Raw genomic sequence first — 22,203 nt, forward strand, 5'->3', positions numbered from 1 at the left:
GTCAAAAAATTGAATATTTTTCTTGTTCGCATGCATTTTCAGATACCGTAGATCTGGAATTTGAAACCGTGCTTAACATAAGAATCATAGATCCAAATGTCTGTTTTTCAACAATTTCTAGAATGCTAGAAAATGACCTACGGTCAAGGAGATATGACCCTGTCAATATGATAAGGTCATACAAGACAAAAAAACATAAACACATGATTTTGATATGAGGTGGATCTAATATCCGAAAATCTAAAAAAAATACTGAAGCTACTAATCTCGCAGCATCAAATCCTAGAAACTTGGATCTTTGAGTTAAAAGAACAATCCCACCATGATCACCATTTTGTGGATCCCCCTGATTTTTGAAAACAAAAATAACATGGTTTTCCACAAAAAAATATAGTTTTTTAGAAAATAGATCCAAAACATGATATGAACTTAGAATGATTGTGGGGGTTGTTCTTCAAGGTTACACAACTTTTCTCCATTGTTGAGCAGAAATCAACCAAACTAGGAACCTTTGATCATTATTTTTGGGCAGCAGCATTACCAAACTCGTACCACACAGGTGGATCCTATAAAAAAGATGAGTTTGGTGACAGGATTCACCAAAACTCAAGAAAAACACGAAAACACCAAAAATATGCAAACATTAGGGCTATCAAAACTTAAAAATTTGCATAAAATGAATTAAAGAAAACCAAATCTCATCTCGGGCTTAGGTAGCCCTTTTTATGTTCCATGAGCGTGAGAACATGGGCGATATTTCAACTTCACATATACTCTAAATGGGTGTGAGATTAAGGATCTGGGTTCTAGACTAGGCTCGATATGGGCCTGAACTAGGCTAAGTCGGCTAGGCTAGGTTCTATAGGATTTCAGCCGAGTAAGAGTGTGCTAGGATGACAAAAACTAGATCTCTCATAGGGGGTGTCCCTATGTATTTTCGGACAAATTTTTTTGTTTTTTTACCATGCCCTATTGGCAAAGCTATATCTCTGCATCTATTGACCTAGTTCTCAGTGAGAGTTCCTTCATTGTAAAAAAAAAAGTAAATAGGCATTGATGAATTTGTGAATGACACACCAGTCACAAATCTCATTTTCAAGAAATTATTGGTGAGGGAAAATCTCATGATATTTTGAAAAAGAAAGTTTTTTTTTTAAACCTTAGAAGAATATTGGTATGTATAAATGCATAAAATGTATATACATAAAGTTGGAGAAATACATAAGATCAAAAATAGGTGATGTACTATCACACTCTAAAAATATCGTGCTAAAAATATCAGAAATATCGTGGACTTGTCTTTTTCTCTACCTAATATCGAGATACGTTTGCTTAATTATGCATGTAGAATGTTTTTCCCCATTTATTTTTTTTCTCATATGAAGCGTAACTAGGGAAAGAATTCAGTCCATTGGGCTCTTATGTTTGATGGTTTGTCCAGGGTTGGACGAAATGAACAAAAAAGACGGAACAGAACATTGGTTCTGTTCGTCCTGTAACAATTGTTCCAAGTCCAACGTTTGTTTGGACCGAACTCAGATGCTATGTTTCAAATGTCCGTTGTTTGATGACTATGTGTGGACAACTTGGACAGTCATGAATAATGGGTCAAATTACTTCATTTTGGATAGTATGATGCCATCCGTCCACCATTTTACATGTTTTAAGAAGTTTATTATGGTTTTTTGCTCAGATATGAATCTAATTGTGAAATTACGAAATAATAGGCTCAGCGATATTTTGTACTCAGCTACATGTCAATTCTTAGAATCACATCACGCAAGGCACGTGCTAGTTTGAGCTTCCAAATTGTATGATCTGTGTTGGGAAGTTTTTGGTTTTTTTCTTTTCAGATTTATGCTCAGTGGTTTGAAATTAGGTTCTAAGGATTACTTGAAAATTTTATTTTGCAGTTAATCACCAGAATATTGTGCGACTGCCAGTTTTAATGAGAGAACTGTGGCTGGAAATGTGGCATGATATCCATCCAGATGCAAAATCAAAGTTTGTCACCAAATGTAACTTTTTATTTCCTTTTTATTATTTTTCTGCTGCTTTTCTCAGTGCTCATTATGCTGATCTTACATGAGCAGCCAGACGTGGACCTTTGAGAGATGCTGAGTGTAACTGGGATTATGGAAAGGCTCGGTGTGCGTGGCCTGAACATTGTGAATATCAGTTAGTTCATTTATTATTTGCAATGACTGTATTTTAATATTTAATCCATCCCAATTTTCCTGCAAGGCTTCAACATATGTTTGCTGGGAATAAGAAACCTTGACAAGTGTGTTGAATAAGATATGTTTTTTTGGATGGGTAGTCGCATTTTCATATCCGGAGGACCTCTGGTTTGAATTCCCCATGTGTACTGAAAGGGGTGGCCAATGAACTGAGCTTCTTGTGAGAAGCTTGGCCCCAGGTCACCAAAACGTCGCTTGAGCTTGCTTGTTTAATAAAAAGAGCCAAGCTCAAGCAGGCTGAGCAATTCCTCATGAAAAAACTTCCAAAAATCAGACCATGGCAGCCAGCACCATGGTAATGCTTATTCCCCAACTAAGTTGCAAGAGATCCGGCCAACTAAATCTAAAGCATGTTTTCGCAGAAATTAAGTTGAAACATAGTATTCACAATGAATGTGGTAAAAAATAATCTGAGGAATGTAATTCTAAAGAGAAAAAGTTGCAGCAATAACATGATTAGTAGAATAATTTATGCAAAATAAATTAGAAAGCATATCTACAAATAGCAGAGAACCTTCATACGATCCTTTACATAATGTTTATGGAAATCTAAAACATGTGTTCCTTGGGATAGTACAGGGAACCATGCTTAGATATGCAAGCATGGGACCTCTAGGAGTGTTTCTTTATCTCAAAGAAGTAATCAAGTTCCAAGTGACATCTTCTATCATCATCTTCAAACTGCTGATCAAAACCATACCAGAAACTCAGTCCACAAAATGATTAAGAAAAAAACAATGAAGATAAAAGGATAAGAACTCATACGAAATACAAATGACCCCCTTGAAGTGAAAAAATGAGCAATAACTATACTGTTGATGAATGCACTAATGGATGATATTTTGACAGAGACCAACCAGTCTCTCTAATGGAACTGGCTGTTCAACATTTCACCTATTCTAGATGAAGTGCAATTTTTGAGGCCTGACATGCTAGATTTTATTCCCAAACACTAAATGAGACTTGGGTTCTCACAACTGATGTGATTATGGGCTATTACTAAGCAAAAGTTCTTACATCAAGTGGTGGAATTAATTAGACAATATATGGATTTTGATCCTTTGTCAAAGTGGAATCTCCAATTCAATAGTACATTTAAGAAAACGATGCATACCTTGAGCTTGGCCATGTATCTGCCTCGAGCCATTGCTCCTGATGGAGTTGTTTCCTCCTCCGGCAGGAAAGAAATTTTTGAGATACATGGGGTGACAAGAAGCTTGAAGACAGGTAGAGGACATAACATATATAACACTTAATGGCTCTTAGAACAAACAGAAACATATGTGTATCAGCTGAGTGAGATGACTAGTTCTCTTGGCATCAGGCAGTAAGAGAAAGGAGATGCAGCCAAAAGATTTGTAAAAGGTAACCTGATTCTGTATGTCTGAACCATTGTATATTTCCTAAAACCAAATATTTGCTAAAGGAAGAAGATTCCATAATGTAACTAACTGTACACTTCTCTTTTTTCATTTGGAAGATGATTCCTCTACCATACAATACCATTATAAAACAAAACTTCCTAAAGAAGAGGTATGTACTCCCTTTATGGATTTTATGTTCATAATCTTAGTTGAGCATGGGATTTCTACCAGAGCACCAACTAAGCTGATGCCAAAATGATGCCATGTGCACTTCAAAAAAATCATACAGACGACATATATCAAAGTCTCACATCGACAAAAAAATGAAGGTGATTGATATTTCAACAAAAACTAATTAGAATAGTTTCTTGGATACAGCATCAACAAAAGCAATGGGATCACCCATTGCAGACTTGAGCTTCAGAAAGAACAAACATCAGATAAGTTTAAAGTAGAACCATTTAGTTATTCCATATGAATACAGATGGAAAACAGAATGGTTTGTAATTCAGGTGTGCTCTAATTAGAATTCATCAAATGTGATGAAAACAAGAGAAGAGGGATATTGCAAGAACAACTTCACATGAACAGTGCTGAAAGAAAGCAAATATGAACTTTTGAAAATCTACAACAGAAAATGTGGAGTCTATTGTTGACATGTTGAACATATTCATCTGATTGAAAAGAAAAAAGTTATCAGGACAACAAAAAGGCTACAAAACAAACATACTCCAACTTTCCATGGAACCTAACTGCATACTCATAAGCTGATGGAGGCAATTCTGGATTTCTCATGATTGGTATAAACTAGTGACAACATCTACGGTTTCAATTAAAATTTTATTGAAGTTCTTGGGAATCTTAGCCCAATGGTATACAACACAGCTACTTGATTTTCACTTCCCATGCTTTATATACTCTCTCTAATGGAGAACTCCAAAATGGCCATATCTATCATAGGCTCAATGAAATGAAACAATATAGGTTAGTTTTCAGAGCTATAAATTAACAAACCACCTTCATCACATATGGGAACATTTAATAATTAAAACAAAAAAAATTCCATTTTCATAATATGGAAAGCACAATTATGAATCATAAGTCGCTAAGATGTATCATACAAATATCATGAACTGCCTACAAAGAACAAAACAAATTTTTTTATATGAAATAGGCATATGTAGAACAACACAGAACCACCATATAGCATGTAAATGCAAAGAAATCAATTTCCACTTCCAACTTTACTCAAAAAATACCTCCACAAAATAAAACATATTAGCTGCACGAAATCAACCATGCCCTTTAACTCAAAAGATACCTCCACAAAATTCCTGAAGAGCTTCAGCGTCTGCAGCTTCTTCGATCCGACGATCATGGGGACGAAGCACTGCCCGTTGTAGAGCTCCTTGAGGCAGACACTGCAGAGGTTGGTGGCGGCCGATCCGGGATCGACCGCCTCACCAGTGCCATCCGTGAGACCGCAGAGGCGCTTGATGGAGAGCTCCTAGAGGGCGGGGCTGTGGTCGACGAGGGCATTGATCCCCTTGGCGTCGAAGGCGCAGGATCCGTAGGAGACCTTCTTCAGAGTGGGGCAATTCTTAGCGAAGGACTTCATGCCGGAGTCCGTCAATTCCCGGCATGCCCGGAGCTTCAGGCACGTGAGATTCTAGCAGTGGATCGCGACGAGGATGAGCGCGTCGTCGTCGATGCTGACGGCCCGACGGTCGCACTTGAATGCGATCTTGGAGACGGAGTCAAAGCTGAAGAAGAGCATCGGGACGAAGGGGCAGAGCTCAGAGAGGGGTGTCGAGGGAGAGGCGGTGACGGCTCTGGCCCTCGATGCGGACGAAGCACAGCAACCCCACTTAAGAGTCGAGGCACGCTCGTCGAGAAGATTTCGCTCCCCTCGTCTGTAACAGGGAGGAGGGTGGAACGAAAAGATATAAGGATGCACGGAACGCCGTTCGCCGCTTTCAACGTTTGTTGGAAATAGCAGTTTCCAGCGAAATTTTTGTCCGAATCACGCTGGAACGGCACATCAAACATACCCTTAAGAAGGCCCGTTTCTGTGTCACAGACTACCTACATGTACCAAGCTTGGACCCAGTTCACATTTACGAGCTCTTCCAATAAGAGCTAGTTCAATTTCATGGCATGGAGCCAGTTTTTTTTAACCCATTCCTGATTGAAAATGGCTCCATCCTCAAGGACTAAAACTAGGGTTGGGCTCACTATGGCCTGGTATTTGCATAGTAAGGAAAAAGGTCTGAATAGGACTAAACTAGCTCAGCCTTGACAGAGCAAATATATTTTGCTACAATCTTTTGTATATACAATGAATTAGTAGATTTTTTTTTAGTAAATCTGACCCCATAGGAGCAACTAGTACACGTCACCTTGTGTTGGGACGCTGCAAGTTCAAATCCCAATGGTATCCATGTATAACTGGTAGTGTCTGCCTAAACCCAGCTTGCCTTTAAAAAAATAAAAATAAAAATAAAAAAATCTGACCCCATGGACGTGATCTGCATGGTCAATCCCCACCCCGCCCCGTCCCCGTCCCCGTCCCCAATCCTTCTTTAGGGATGGCAGTGGACCGAGGTGAAACGGGGATCCGCCCTGCCTATCCCCGTTTGACCGGGGAATGGAGGACATAAAACCGAGATGGAGGTTAAAATCAAAACCCGTGCAGGGATAGAGGGCAAGATTTTGAGACGGGGCGGCGGTGGAGACCTTGTCCCCCACCCCCGCCCGGATCCACTGCTATCCCTACACACGTACAAAACGAGGGTTTTCCTCTGCTTGACATTTTTCAAAGTGTGTTTGATAAAAGTTGTCAGATGTCAATGGGTAGGATTTAGATCCAATATCTGACAGAATCGGAATCAGTAAAGGAAATAGTATCCTACCAATAATTGGATCCAGATTCATATGCAGTTTTTAATTCGAATCCAAACCAAGTCTGAATTCTGATGGGTAATCTGACCTGATTATGTTCAAAACATATCTTAATAAACCAGGTCCCCAGATTTAGCTCGATCTTTTCCGTCCCAATTGGAATCCAATTAGGCAAGATTGGATTAGGTAGAATTCAGTAATGCCTAGATCCGAACTGAATTGACCCATTTATGCCCTTAATTTGATGCACCTGATCCAGACCAGGCCAGACTTGGGCTATTTGGATCATTAACTGCATTAAAGTACAAGACAAGAAGACCGTAATAGCAAAGTGATCCAGATCCCACAAGAGAAGAGATTTTTCTATTAAAGAAAAAAAAAAGAGGGTGAAATTTTTATTCTTCTAAAATAAGTTGGAAAAGTAAGGAGATCAGCAGCATGCAATGGATCAGGTTTGTTTCGGATCTCTGATATAAATCTGGCACTATTTCCAGATATGCATCCTTAAAATAAGATCTGAATGTGCATTCTGATCTGACTTAAATTTTCTTAATCGTTTTTTTTCCTTCAACGAATAATAGGGATATAGACGGTTAGCATTCAGGTCAGATATCAGGCCAATCTGGATCTGTTTAGTCGGATTCATTGGCCAAAATGGAATCCATCATTAATTGGATCTGGACTCACTATCATGCTTTGCATCCGAATCTGAAAAAAATCGGAACCCAGATGCCTGTGCATATCAGATTTTAAGAAAGTTGGATCTGGATTCAGTTTTGGGTGATCTCCAACTTTGGATCTCAATCTAAATTCGATTATGCAATATTCGATGAAGTTGGACTTGGTAATTCATAAATCTGACCTGAGTCCAACCCATTTATACCCCTACCGAAACAACGCTATTTCACACGTGAAGTTAGAAAAAATCAATTTTAGTGGCTTTACCGTGGGGCTGGCAGCCACAGCCAGAATATGCTCAAAATGATAACAGTATTTTCTTAGGGATTTTTTTTTTAAAGGCAAGCTGGGGGTGAGGCAGACCTCCACCAGTTATTATCTAACCCTACCTCTGGTTTTGAACCTGCAACGTCCCACCACAAGGTGACATGCGCCGAGCCCCCGTTTTGTTAGGGAACTGACGAGTCCGGATCTAGTGCAATCACATGGCACAACATTTATGCATTAAGGACCTCATTGCCGTCCATCAGGCCTTGGGCCCCACAACTGACAGGCCTGTATTCAAGATGGAGGGTGATCTGGTATTTAATGCACAAATATTTGTACAATCATATTGCACATCTCGCTTGATAAGATGTGTGTGGGCTCAGTCTCACAGTTTTGCTATTTTTTTTTTAAAGGCAAGCTGGGGTTAGGCAGAACCCACCAGTTATTTTTGAACTTACCAATGGGGTTTGAACCTGCAACGTCCCACCCATAAGGAGACGTGCACTGAGAGCTCCTACCAACCATGCAGAGCCCTCCGTTGGTCAGAGTTTTGCCAGCTGAGATGTGCAGTATGGATTGATACATGTCCAGATCTGCTCAAGATATCAATTCATGAACCGGTTCCTCCAAACCCATTTTTCTCTGTGAGGTGTTCTATGTATCTGACTGACACAAAAGCCCTCACTTGAAAGAGCAAATTTGATTAGATTTCAGGGATGAGGTCTGTTTCAGAAAAGTTGAGGGGTTATCAACCTGTTATTACTAGGGGTGTCAATGGGTCGGGTTTACCCAGACCAAACCTTATACGGTCTAGGTATGGTGACAAATAAGAAGTCCCAATTAAGAACTGGGTCTGGACCCAAAGGTCCAATTAATACATGGACCCAGGAATAGTTTGCAAAATTTTATAAAAGACCCAAGCCCGACCCGAGTTTTGATTAACACCCGCAAATGTTTCAATGTAAAAAAGATAAAAATATTATTTTACCGAGTATGGTTCAGGTCTGATTCATGTAGTTCTTATCTTATTCCCGTATGATTTCTCTTATAGCAGACCCAATCAGAACCGGCTTTCAATCCGATACCATACCCAAAAATCTGGTCACAATCCGAATTGACTCAACCAATTGTCCGATATAGGAAAACCCCTGCTTGGGCTCGGCTCTTAAACTAGTCGCAAGCTGACTGAGCCCGAACTATATGGGCCAATCACAAGCTGTCTAGTTTTTTTTAAAAGTTTTTTTTTTTATTTTTTTAAAAATTGATCATGTTATATATATATATATATATATATATATATATATATATATATATATATATATATATATATATATATATATATATATAGGGTAATACATCAGTGCTAAATGAAACATGCTAAATGGGTTTTTTAGGCTTTTTTTCATTGTATTTTTAAATTCTTAACATACAGTGTGATCTATGTAGTTGATTTTATAGGGATCAGCATTCGATTTGGACATATGAATGGGTTTCTATAAGGATAAAAAAAAATCAATGGTCCAAAATCTTTGTAATTTTTTTTTGGTTCTAAATATCATTTTTTTCATAAAAAACACATGGTCCAAGTAAGGATTCCTAGTAAATCGACCATGTCCAACACATTTACGGAGTGAAAATCATGGAAAAAAATACCGCAAGGGCCAAAAAACCTATTTAACATTTTTTATTTAATATGTTTCAATTAGCACAGATGTATTACCCTGTATATATAATAAAACTATGTAAATATTGGCTGCTAATGAAGGTAAGAAACTAATGAGCAAAAACATTCTTTCTTAAAAAAATTCAATTCTTTTAGATCGAATATTATAGAGGTGATCTACATGGTTTGTTTAGTAGGAAACTTGTTTTGAATGGTAGATTATGACAAATAATTAGGCTTTTAAAGGGGTTAAAAAATCAACGGCTCATAATGTGCGAAGATTTCATAACTTAACAAATCACATATTTGCATCAGAAAAACAAAATCCAAGGTTTGATCCCTAGCAAGCAAACCATGCTAAACACATCTACGTGGTTAGATTGAGTAGATACAACTTGCACCTATGATTTCTAGCTCATTAGTTTCTTGCCTTAATAGTAGTCAATATTTTTTCCTATACAACTAGTTGGCACCTATGGTTTGTTTATTAGAAAACTTGTTTTGAATGGTAGATTATGAAAAATAATTAGGTTTTTAATGGGGTTCAACAGGATTGTATAACTTAACAAATCATTTTTGCATCAGAAAAGCCAAATCCAAAGCTTGATCCCTAGCAAGCAAACCATGCTAAACACATCTCCGTGGTTAGATTGAGTAGATACAACTTGCACCTATGATTTGTAGCTCATTAGTTTCTTACCTTTATTAGTAGCAAATATTTTTCCCTATACAACTAGCTAGCCTACATATATGATGCCAGAAGATTCTACTTGTCTGGTATACCTAAATGAGTTGGCTTGTAGCTTGGCTCACTGAGCCCAGTTCCAAAGCCAAGCCGAGCTGAACAGTGACTCGCTCGACCCATTTACCAGCCCTATAATCCCATCCCTAATTATGAGGCAATGAATCCATAAGTAAGACCAAGTAATTTAGTTAAATTGATCAACTTATACAGCTCAGTGGGTCAACTAAGTTGTCCTAAGTTTCCAAATTGAAGGCACATTCCCATGAAAAGGTAAAGTTGGGACAAATTTTGTATGCTATTATTTAGGTAAGATTAGGGGTGGCAAAACCTGACACGACCCGCCAACCTGCCTCTTAGGCGGGTTCGGGTTTGGAAAAAATGAACCCGTTTAATAAACGGGTCGACCCGCCTAACCTGTTTATTAAACGGGTCGGGTTCGTGTTAGGGGTATGCCAACCCGCCTGGCCCGTTTAATAAACGGGTTAGGCGGGTGGGTCAACCCGCCAACCCGTCTGCCGACCCGCCAACCTGACCTGAGAACCCGTTTACCCGACCCAACCCATTCATTAAATGGGTTGGCGGGTCGGGTCGGGTTACCCGTTTATTAAACGGGCTGGGTTCGTGTTTGCCACAGCCGACCCGTTTAATAAACGGGTCGGGTTCGGTTGAGGTATGCTGACCCGCCAACCCCACACGATTGCCACTCCTAGGTAAGATATTAGTATTCTCTCACGTCAAAGTGTGACCAAGAAACATGGCGTGAAAGTTCTTTGCAAACAACCGCAGAGAGAATGGAGATTGTGCTGCCCCTTTTTTTCGTTAGGTTACATTAGGATCCATCAAAAACATAGTTTAAAGTGTTTAATTATATTGGTCCTGAACCATTAAATGTGTTCATAATTGATTATTTATTAAGAAGAAGTTTTGTTTAGAATTGATTTGATGTAAACATATAAATATTTTATCATCAAATTTTAGTACAATATGATTTTTTACCTCTTTAAAATATAGATCTGAGCATAAAAATGCTTAATTCAAAACATGTTTTCCATTGAATAAATAATGATAAACACATCTAATGATTGAAATATTGTATAAAACACTTAAAACTATGATTTTTGGAGGGCCTTATTACCTAACAAAAAAAAAGGGCAGCACAATCATCATTCTCACAAGAACAATATATTAATATGATCTTTATTGAGTACATTAAATTTAGTCACAGGGCTTAAACTTGTACAGCTAAAAATAAAATAATAATATTTTTTTTCTTTTCAATTAAGTTTGCATATTCTCCTGCCTAATTTTATTTCCAAAAGTAAGTAAATGTAGCCTTAAGATATAAGGATGCATGGTGGGTAGTTGTCTACTCTGATCCATGTTTTTTTTGAAAGGCAAGTTGGGGTTAGGCAGACCCCTACCAGTTATACAACGATACCATTGGGATTTGAACTTGCAATGTCCCAATACAAGGTGACGTGCACTAGCTGCTCCTACCAGACAAGGGGAGCCCCCGTTGGTACTCGGATCCGTGTTTACTACCAGCCTACCGAGCTTTTAAAGGATTTTTTTTCATGTTTTTCTCAAATCTGACCACACAGATGTATTACACATGCTTGATTTTACAAGAATGGACTCTTGGATAATCTGATTTCAATAAGTGGGTATGTTTTTATAAGGTTTAAAAATCGACGGTCTACAATTTTTATAAATATTCAAGTTAAAAAATTCACATTTTTCATCGAAAAACACTAAGTATCATTTTCTAGCAAATCAACCATGAGGAATGCATTTACGAGGTTAGACTTATGAAAAACACCCTGAAAACCCCTATTTCATTGGGGTAGGCTCCTAACTTTGGTAGCCACCGACTCCCCACTCTATATTTATGTTTCATTTTGATTGGCTAGAAAAGTTTCATATATGCATTTCAATGGGTCAGGCATAGGTCTGACAAAGTGGATCTGAATCTATCCACGGGTTCACAGGGTCTAAGATGCTGGATAATGGATGGGACCTGAATCTGCCAGATTGATTTTGAGATTTCGTATGGATCCATTGATGATTTTTAGGAACGTGGTGATCGGCGGTAGAACGAGTTCGTTCCTGATCTCACCAGTTGAAGTCGAACTAGAACTAGATTTAACCGTCCTTTAAATCTGATCAAACCTGGTTAGAATGGATAGACGGTTCGGTTCCTAGTTCATCATACGGTTTGGATCCGAGTCGGACAAGGATCGGCTTCGAAGCCTGTACTTGAATTAAAGGGCTTGCATAATATATGGTGCCTGCTTGCCTTGATCTTCAAAAATTGCATCACTGAATTCCAAATGATGTAATACATAACTAAGTTCATGAACTTGGTCACGTCTGACTGATGATTGAGTTCATAATCTTGGTCGTGTCATCTTGAAAAAATGTTGGAGATCATGAAATTGGTCGTGAGAGTTTCTTAATTTCGAAATGTTCCACTAGAAGTTATAAATTCTTGATCCAGATGAAGGCTTAGAAAACAAGTCCTGAAGCTGGCTGCTGCCACGTACAATTTCAATGAAAATTTCCTGAAATTACCTCAAATTTTTGTTAATTTCACAAGTAACCTCATTCTCAAAACAGCTGGCATCATTAAATGACGTCAACTTGATGTTTGGGTTTTATGTGGATCACCTTAATCTCCATAAAATTTGATGGTCCAATATGAACCTGATTCAATTGCACTGAGTTTGGTTAAGAGTCCTGTACTCTGGATCTTGAGGACTTGTCTCAAACCAGTTCTTCAGCGGTGTCTTAAACATTGTTACCGGAAGCTTCTTGTTACATGGGAGAACTTATTTCTCCTAAAGCTCTTTCCGAAGTAGGAAACTCCTCACTTCTTAGAAAGGAAGGGAATATTTGAGAAACCCGCTTCCGAAAGATGAGAAACTTGATTTTCTTTGATATGAAGCTCGCTTCCTTTTCTTTTCTCAATTCGTCTTCCTTTCCTTTTGCTTTTTGTCACTTCTTTTGTTTCTCATATTAAAAAATTATATATATATATATATATATATATATATATATATATATATATATATATATATATATATATATATATATATATTTTATGACAAGTTCATGTCATTTTTTATTTACTTCTGCTCGCACTTCAGATTATTTTGGTGTTTGCGTCACCGAAGAATCAAATATGTTCAATTTTTTGAAATGCAAATGCTCATGTCCCTCCAAACGTTGGATATTTGGCTTGACACCTACATGACCATGTAACAAATATCGGTAGGATTTTGAAAGTAACGTGACTTTGTCACGTTATCTTCAAAAGCTTTTACACTTCCCTAAAAATAAACCAAAATGGCATCTGTTTCGAAAAGATCACATTTTTATTGAGATATGAATATGATAGTCACTTTCTTATACTTTTAATTTTTCTTTATATATATATATATATATATCTTCTTCATATATGCTGATATAACCATCGAATTTCACTAAAAACTCAGGATTATCCCAAGAAAGAATAAATCAATGTTGGATACTTATGGTTATAAGCCAGTAGTTGAAGCTTGTGAATTGTGGTGATATCTCACATTATCCTTTTTTTTCCGCCAAGTTGGTGCACAGTTATTCCCTTTTTGCAAAGAACATAAGCAATGATATATGCAACTAAATTCTTGAGACAAACAGCCAATGAGGAAGAGGAGGAGGGCATCTCATGTCAAGAAAAATGGGGGCAATCAAAAGGTACAATAGGGCCCCAAAACATTCCCTTTTATCAATGCCAGCCAAGGTCCAATCAATCCTTGGGACAAAAGAAATCCATTATCCATGTGCCTTTGCCCCCACCTCATTTCCCTAATCACATGGGAGCTGCAGTCTTGTCCTTCAAAATAGATGTTTGGGGGCTTCGTAGGTCACATTTGTGGTGTGTTTGTCTAAAGAAAAAAAAAAACACTTTTCTTAACAACCATTCCCCTAGCTGCACTTAACTTTTCTTGATTTTGGAAAGTAGGAATTTGTAAAAATCAGCAAAAATTTTAGATTTTTTCAAAATGAATAAAAAATGTTTTTTTGTGAATTATTTAGTTAAATACCATTTTTCTGGCAAATTATCTATCGATTAATTAAAAAATTTATTATTGATAATATTTTGGCATTTATTCAGGTAATTAAATGTTTAATTAGGGGAATTTATGAGGTTTTACAAGGAATTTGAGTGTCTATATGAATCAGATCAACCCAAATTGGTTTGAGTAGGGTTTAGACCCATATCAAGGTTTAAACCCAGCATAAAGGGGATTTTGATTCATTTGAGACCCAATGGATCTCTTTTTAAAGTAAAAAGTGTTTTGGATCCATTTGAATACCTAAATAAATCATACTAAGCAAAATGAGTTTTTGGATCTATTTGGATCCCACTAAGAAAAAGATATTTTAGATCCATTTGATGCCCAAATAGATCCCCTTAAGTGAAATAGGATTTTGGATCTACTTAGATACCCAATTGAATCCCATCAAGCAAATAAGATTTTGGATACATTTGGAAGACCCGAATGGATCCTACAAAAATAAGTGTATATAATAAAATTTTGGATCCACATACTACCCAAGTGAATTTAATATATATATATATAATATATGTTAAGATATATATAATGTTAGAGATTGAATTTGAATTTAATGAGACCCAAGTACGGTCTCACCAAATCCAAACCCAAAATGCATCACCTCTCTTGCATCTTCTCAAACCCCATCAAATCCTTAAGATCACTCACCTACCCCACTTAAATCCCCTTTTTCTCTCCCTAATTCAAATATTCTCCCCTTCACATCATCCTTTTTTCCCATTTTTTCTCACATACCCACTCCTTCTCTCCCCTATAAATACCACCCTTAATCTCTTCCACTCTCGTTCCACTTCTCTCTCCCTCTCCCTCTCTCTCTCCCTCTTGGGGTGTCCCTTTCACTCTCTTCCCCTCTTCCATTGTCGTCTCCTTCCTCCCTCACTTAGCACTACATACATTACACCACCTACCTAATATACTCCCACCAACCTCACCACCTCCTCTCCCATTACTGATCACCACCACCACTCTTCCATCGAATTCTATTTTTCACCACCACCAGCCATCATCATTTGTTGCCCGCTAACCCGTAGGCTGAGTCACTTCTCTGAGTGACGCAGGTAAAGCCCAACTCCTCTGTCTCTCCTTCTATTTTTGGTGAGATAACCCGCATCGCTACTGTTGGACCCTCTTGTGCTGCTAGATTTTGTCACACTCGGATCATCAACAAAATATGATCAACATCACGCTTATTGAAAAGAATCTTCAAGGCATTTTTGAGATTTCTCTATTCCTCGTAAGATCGCATACATCACGATGTAGGTTTATGATAACTTAACATATACGTGTAGTTTTAAGTTTCTTAAAATACATGGATTTTTGTATTTATGCAGTTGTATATATATATATATGGTTTTAGAAATTATTCGTATTACATGTTTTTCGAGAAAAATGTATATTTATGAAACCATTAGATTTTTTGAGCAAAAATATGTATATGTGCAAAAAGTTTTTAAAATTATCTATTTGTGAATATTTTGAATATGTTTTCAATAAAGACACATATATGTTACAAGTTTTACGAGCATATTTGTGTATTTTGAATTTTAACAAACATGCACCTATGAGTGTATTTTAAAATTTATGATACATGTAAGCATGTTGTTTATGCTTATGAATGATAAAATACATATTAAATGATGTATATATATATTTGCATAATGCCTATGATGAAAAATATGTTATGAAATTGTTATGGATTGAGTTTGAATGACTTCTGACCTTGTGCATGCATCAACTGGACCGATACGTGTTAGTGCCCTAAATGGGTAACCGAGAACCCTATGATAAGTTTAATTAAAAGTACATGTATTTATACTTGGTAGAGGCTATTGAAGTTGTAAAAGATTAATTATTGTTTAAAGCATGTATTCAAAAGAGTTAATTAAATAATGAATAATGTGTATAAGAATTCTCTTGTAGCTTACAATAAGAGAGTAAGTGATACATAAGGCTCTATGAGATATTGTTAAACATAGAAGGTTGCTTCCCCAATCATGAAAATAGGGGATAGTTATCATCAATGCTGCGGAGTGGTACTAAATAAGGCTTCAGTTGAAAGTAAATTCTGATATATCATATTACGAGTGTTGGGGTTTCTCTTTTGAATTATATCGTCCCACATCCTAAGGCGGGAGAATATGTGCAAGGCCCAAGTAATAAAATACAAGTTGATTGAATATACCTTTGGGCTAAGCCTCTAATTCGTATATCTGTGTCGCACCCACAGAGTTATAAAAAAAAACAAAAGTGTATTGTGCATATAATAAAGCATGACATACACCATTTAAAAAAGAAAATATAAAGGAAAATAATTATAAGTTATTTATACCTACGATATTGCTTCGCTTGCACTGGTAAGTCATGCATAAATTGAATAATCATACATAGGTAAGACTATTATATATGATATTAAACTATTATTTATTTGCATTGATAATTGCTTATTTATATGAAAGGACTGTTATTTCATGTATACTTATTTATATGTAAGTAAGTTTTGTTACTATATTTCTATTGGGGGTTATTTTGATCCTCTACTAAAACCATTTTAGGTACTGAGTAACTGAGACAGGGCAGTTGCGGGCAACTGAGGTGGCATCACAAAGCGAGTCATTTTTCTTTCTCGGGAATTGAGTTTTTGGATAACCTTCACTAATTGTTTTGAAAAACATTATTGTTATTCCAGATTTTGGTAAACTACTCTGTCTATGTAATGAAATAATTTTGGTAATATTAATTGCTTTAAATTCACTATGATTGTGATTGATCATTTTGTAACGTGCTTGAGGTTTTGACCAAAAAGTGTAGCAAGTTTCCGCTAGTGCTTTATAAAGAAAAGTTTTAAATTTTTCGAGTGTGAAATTGTGGGACGTTACAATATTAGAAATTCTTTTCTCTTTGGAATACCAAAATTGTCCTTAGGGTATCCTTGTCAGCAATGTCACAAATCTTGATTAAAGCAATTCTAGCGATATTTGGAAAATCTAGCTTTTCTCTAAAAATTGACATTTCATATTTGAAGATATAAGAATATAAATATAAAATATAAAAAAAATATTTAGAAAGTAGTTTTTATTATCTTAATATCATGTTTAAAGCTACCTGCTTCCATAGCATAGTGGTAGTGCCTTCGCTTTGTAAGTGAAAGTTCCTGAGTTCAATCCACATTGGGAGCTTGTTTTAAACACTTTTCTTTTTGAATGAGATTTTTTTGTAATTGTACATTCCATTAACTCAGTTTTTTCATTATGTTTCACCCTCTGGATCGTCCAATATAGAAGGTTCAAAACTTGGATCAGTAGGGAGTCTCGGGCCGACAACAAACATATATTATAGTTGAGGCCCGACTAAAACATGTGGATCATACCTATGATTCCTATGCCTTGGAACCTGTTGATGATGTGTCTAGGGTTCTGAGACTTGATTGACATGGTGAGGAAGTGGCCTAAGGTTCTCCGTGATTATGGATTAGGCGATACATAGATAGACTGTGTCAATCGACTAGCCAGGTAAGTATGGTTTGGGTCTGGTAAGTGGTTTGGGTATGGATTACGGTTCATATATGAAAGGACTTGATTCATGAGTCCTTGGGTAACCTAAGGACATGTGTTTGTGTTTGATATACGTTTTAGGACTTAGAAATATTAGGTTGGGTCTTGAAAGTGGCTATTGAGGTGGAATGGGTCGAATTACGTGATTTCTTTAATCGTGAGGGTGCAATTTTGGTGTTTTGGATCTCAGATGTGGGTAGGGTCTTAGCTAAGATTGAGATCAATTCCAAAGGTTAGGTGATAGTCTTAGGTAGGTCTGAAAGAGTTATGAATGTTCAGGTAGGGTCAAGTAAGGTGCAAATGACCACAAAAGGTAAAACAACAGAGAAAATAAGACTGCACCACTTCTATGGATGTAGTTTTGATTTAGATGGTTTAGGTAGCTTTAAGGAAGGTTAGAGACTGACCCTTAGGTATGATAGAGGTCCAAGCAGTAGTATAAATACCTAAAACACGTTTATAAGAAAGACTAATCAGCAAAACTGTTGTTGGTAGGGTTTCTACATCGATTTCGAAAGTAGAGATCACTCCACAACGAACATAAGGGTACAAGAATGCCTTGGGCCCTTGGAATGGATGAAGGACCAGCCTAGGGAGGCATGACTCCACGTAAATCATATAGAGGAGAGAGAAAATATGAGGAAAGAAAGAAAGAAGAGAAAGAACATAAGAAGAAGAGAGGGAAAGACGTCTAGAGGGAGAGAGGGAGATAGTGAGAGAAATCAATCTATAATGCAAAAGGGTTCTCCAGACCATTATTTATAGCATGAAGGTTTGAAGTAAAGTCTTAATCCAATAACTAATCCATAAGCCATAAAATAGGCTTATTGTGAAATAAACACTAGACTAAAGAGCAGATTCTAGAGTCATATCTTTGACGGACTCCATACAAGCTAAAAGTTTTAAAATCATAAAAGACAATTAAACATACATAATTGAAATCTAGGCATGTAGGGGAACTCTAGACATGTAGGGAAAGTAGGAGATGTTTTAGAAAGGGGCGGATGCCTTGTAGGCTCTGCTGACTTGCTCGCCTTTGTTATAGTGTTGACATGTGTCACATGCTGGAGATGTCATCTCAACTCCAAAAAATTTGTAGAACGTTGATAATAGTCTTGAGTAGGGTCCACTTCTGATCCACTACCTAAGCTTCCATATCACCATGTATGACTCGCACACTGATTGGGCTGTCCACCTCAACACTGGATTTGGATTTGAATTATTTGTTAAATCTGGGGTCTGATACTCTAGCTGAATTTGGGTCAGAAGCAACTGTTGGACCTTAATCCATACAGATCACATCCACTTCTTTAAAATTAAATGGATTAAATACTAACATTCAACATCAATGACCCGCTACATCCCCCCCCCCTTCCATTGGAGCAAAAAATTGAAACATTAAATCTAACAAAAATTCAAAGAACATCAAAGTAAATTGAGGCCGCTTCTTGACCATAACACATTAGTTTTCTTTAATCAACTGGTAGTGGTTTGCTTAACCCCCATCTTGCCTATAAAAAAAAATTTATTAATATCATGTTAAAACATGATATTTTCAAATAGGTAAGATCGGAAAAATGCTAAATTATTTTCAGTATTATATCTGCCTTTTAAATAGCATGATAAAATCAGATATCTTCAAAATCTCGATGAAATTCAAGTCCTCTCAAGAGAGATAATAGGAATAATTCCTAATCCTAGGGATGTAAACAATGAGTTTGGATCAATTATCCGACCAACCTGAATCCATTGACAAATTTGTCAGAGTTTTGGATACAATTAGTTAACAAGGTTTGATTTAGTTTCATAATTTTACATCAGAAACTAAATCCAACTGCGAATTTGAAGAGACCTGGCTCTAATTACATCTAAATTTAAATCTGATAATGAAAATAGCTAATATGACCCGGATTTAATAAAGGCTTTATTAATCTAAACATTGAATCTGAACCCGAACCGGTTAGGCTACATCCAATTATATCTTACCGGAATCAAACCTAAGTCCCACCCATTTACATCATTAATAACTCCCCACAGAACTTGCACTTGGACCCATAGTGACAAACTTTTTTTTTTGGCAAAATCTCGTTTTTCAAAAACTTGCAGGAAATTGAAATTTTTTCATAAATCTAGCATTTTTTGGCAAAATCTCGGCAATAAAAAAATAAATTTAAAAATATAAAAAATATTTTTATAAGAAAATATTAATAAAAACTATACACAAATAAAAATGCATGGTTTTTTTCATGATAAATAGCCGTTTAATATGTAAATATCGTGTTTAAATTGCGGCATTTATGTTTTTCCATAAATCTCGCAAGATTTTGAAAATCTCGTGAGAAATTGCCGTTTTAGATTTTCATAAATCTCGTGATATTTTCACTATGACGAGACCTCCCCATCCAAACACCCCCTCAAGGAGAAAATGACTATGAATGAACTTTATTAGCACTAACATAATTTATATTGATGAAATAGTTTATAGATAAGTACCGAACCCATTAATCAACAAAATGCCAGTTTGGATCCTACTCATTGCTCTCGTTGGTGTGGTCCAGTTCTTGGCATATGAGTTGGAAATCAACAAACTAGCTTTACACCATCACCAGTGTACCTAGGCCTAGTTCCATCTATGGAAAATGATGTCTTAGGAAGGACAATGATTAAACAAGTTGGGCATCCTGTGGGATCTTGACCGGATCCTTAACAGGTCCAACCCGACAGGATGATTCCAACAATCTTATACTATGCCCTTGTGAGCCAAAGCACCGAAGTACCAGACGTGAGAAAGGTATTTCCAACCTAAGGCCAACATAATGAAATGCATACCTTTTGGAACAACATCAAACCAGGATATGCCAGATCAGGATCCAAGCAAATATAGTCAGATCAGACCCGAACCAGAGTCTGGATGGGTCAGATCACAAATGCCTACAGCCGTCCGAAGGAAACAAAAAATGTGAATGAGACTCATGGCAATCATTAAAAAGGTTAATAATTCTGGCTTGCTTAAAGAATGGGCAATTTGAAAAATCTAGACTATTCAAGGATCTTGAACATGTGGGAAAAATAGAAATCCAGGAAAATTCAAGATTTTGTGTCAGATGCTGTTACATGCAGTCTAAATTAGAAACCAGGCCTTCTTAGGTATTGGTGTTCCTTTGCACCCATTTATCTTCAAATGGGGATAAGGTGGAAAATTGCATTATAAATGAAAACACAATTTCCAAGATTATCTCATTTTTTTGGATAAGTGGGTGGGTACATCCAAGCACGTGATTGAAAGCACCCACTTGTTACACTGTCTATAAATAGAGATGGCAGTGGAAGGGGGGAAAATGGGACCCCGGCCTGCCTCGTCCTGTTTGGACCGGGGATGGAGGTTAAAATCAAAACCCATGCAGGGATGAACTTACGCTTTCCCCACCCCGCCTTGCCCTGTCCCATCCCCCATCCTTTCGGATCAAGGGGAAATGGGACCCCACCCCGCCTCACCCCGTTTGGACTGGGGATAGAGTACATGAAACAGGGATGGGGATTAAAATCAAAACCCATGTAGGGATGGAGGGTAGGATTTTGAGATGGGGTGAGGGTGGAGACCTTGTCCCCTGCCCCCGCCCCGGTCCACTGCCATCCCTATCTATAAACACCATTAAAACAGTTAGAATTTCCGATTTTTTTCTTTTAGATTTTTGCTAAGCATCAATGTGGTATTTTCAACAATGGGCATATATCACTTTCGTGATGGCATGTTTGAATACCATGGATCTCAATGAGAGATCCATGGACATGACTATCAAGGAAGGATCTGACATAAGTCCTGTGCCCGATCCAACCTTCCCCGAAACAGAGGATATGATATATGATAATATGAGGATATGAGATCCTCAAAATAGCCTATATCCAGGGATTTCTGAAACGATTGGGTGGAGAGATGTCAGACCAAACATTCTTGGATCTCAAGTACTTAGGACCTTTGGGGTGTGTTTGACAGCTTCGGATCTCAAGATTCCGGAGATTTGCTTAGACAACAGAAGTGAGGATTTGAGGTCCGATACCCTTAGTTCGGATCTTAGATCCTCGCTCCTCTCTATTATGTGACAAATAGAGATCTAAGACTCAAGGTAGCCTTGGGTTTGAGATACAGCATTTGACGGACATTGGATCTTGGCATGGGGCCTGCATCGCATCAGCACCACCTCAGATCCATGTATACGAGGTCTTGAGGGTGTCAAAATGATGCAGAAGTCGAGGAGTGTGCAGTTAGGGTCCAAGCGGTCCATTTGGATCTAGTTAGTTCAAGTTATCTAGATTTTTGTTATTTAATGGATTATCTCAAATCCAATTTAGAATTAGAGTTTCTTGTATTCTTTATAAATACACATTTTAGAGATCTTTCAAGTAAGTTGATTGATTGTGACTTTTGGTATTTTTCTTTAATTTTTGAATTATTTATTTTATCAGAAAATAATGGTGCTACACGACAAAAATGACTCGTTTTTCAAAATTTCCTATAATTTTTAAAACCTGCATGATGTCCAAATTTGTAAAATTTTGACTGTAAAATAACCTTTTTACCATTTGCACAAGTGAATTTCTTTTAGATATGCGAACTTGCTCTCAAATATACAAATGTGCAAATTTTCTCTTAAATATATGAATTTTCTTTCACATGT

The 22,203-nt window shown here is 37.0% G+C and overlaps 1 long non-coding RNA gene across 2 annotated transcripts; it reads right to left on the reverse strand.

Moving 5' to 3' along the window:
* Nucleotides 1-2,637: 2,637 nt before the first annotated feature.
* On the reverse strand, nucleotides 2,638-5,513 carry LOC149828016 (uncharacterized). Of its 2 annotated transcripts, none has more exons than XR_016434593.1 (2): nucleotides 4,926-5,513; nucleotides 2,638-2,921 (listed from the first exon to the last, which is right to left on the reverse strand). It is a non-coding gene; the product is annotated as an uncharacterized LOC149828016 (long non-coding RNA). The 2 variants fall into 2 exon arrangements; XR_016434594.1 differs by having other exon boundaries at nucleotides 2,638-2,924; nucleotides 4,926-5,511.
* Nucleotides 5,514-22,203: the final 16,690 nt, after the last annotated feature.

The sequence above is a fragment of the Nuphar pumila genome, chromosome 10 (genome assembly GCF_984573655.1).
Source record: "Nuphar pumila chromosome 10, dmNupPumi1.hap1.1, whole genome shotgun sequence".
In the NCBI taxonomy this organism is placed as follows: Eukaryota; Viridiplantae; Streptophyta; class Magnoliopsida; order Nymphaeales; family Nymphaeaceae; genus Nuphar; species Nuphar pumila.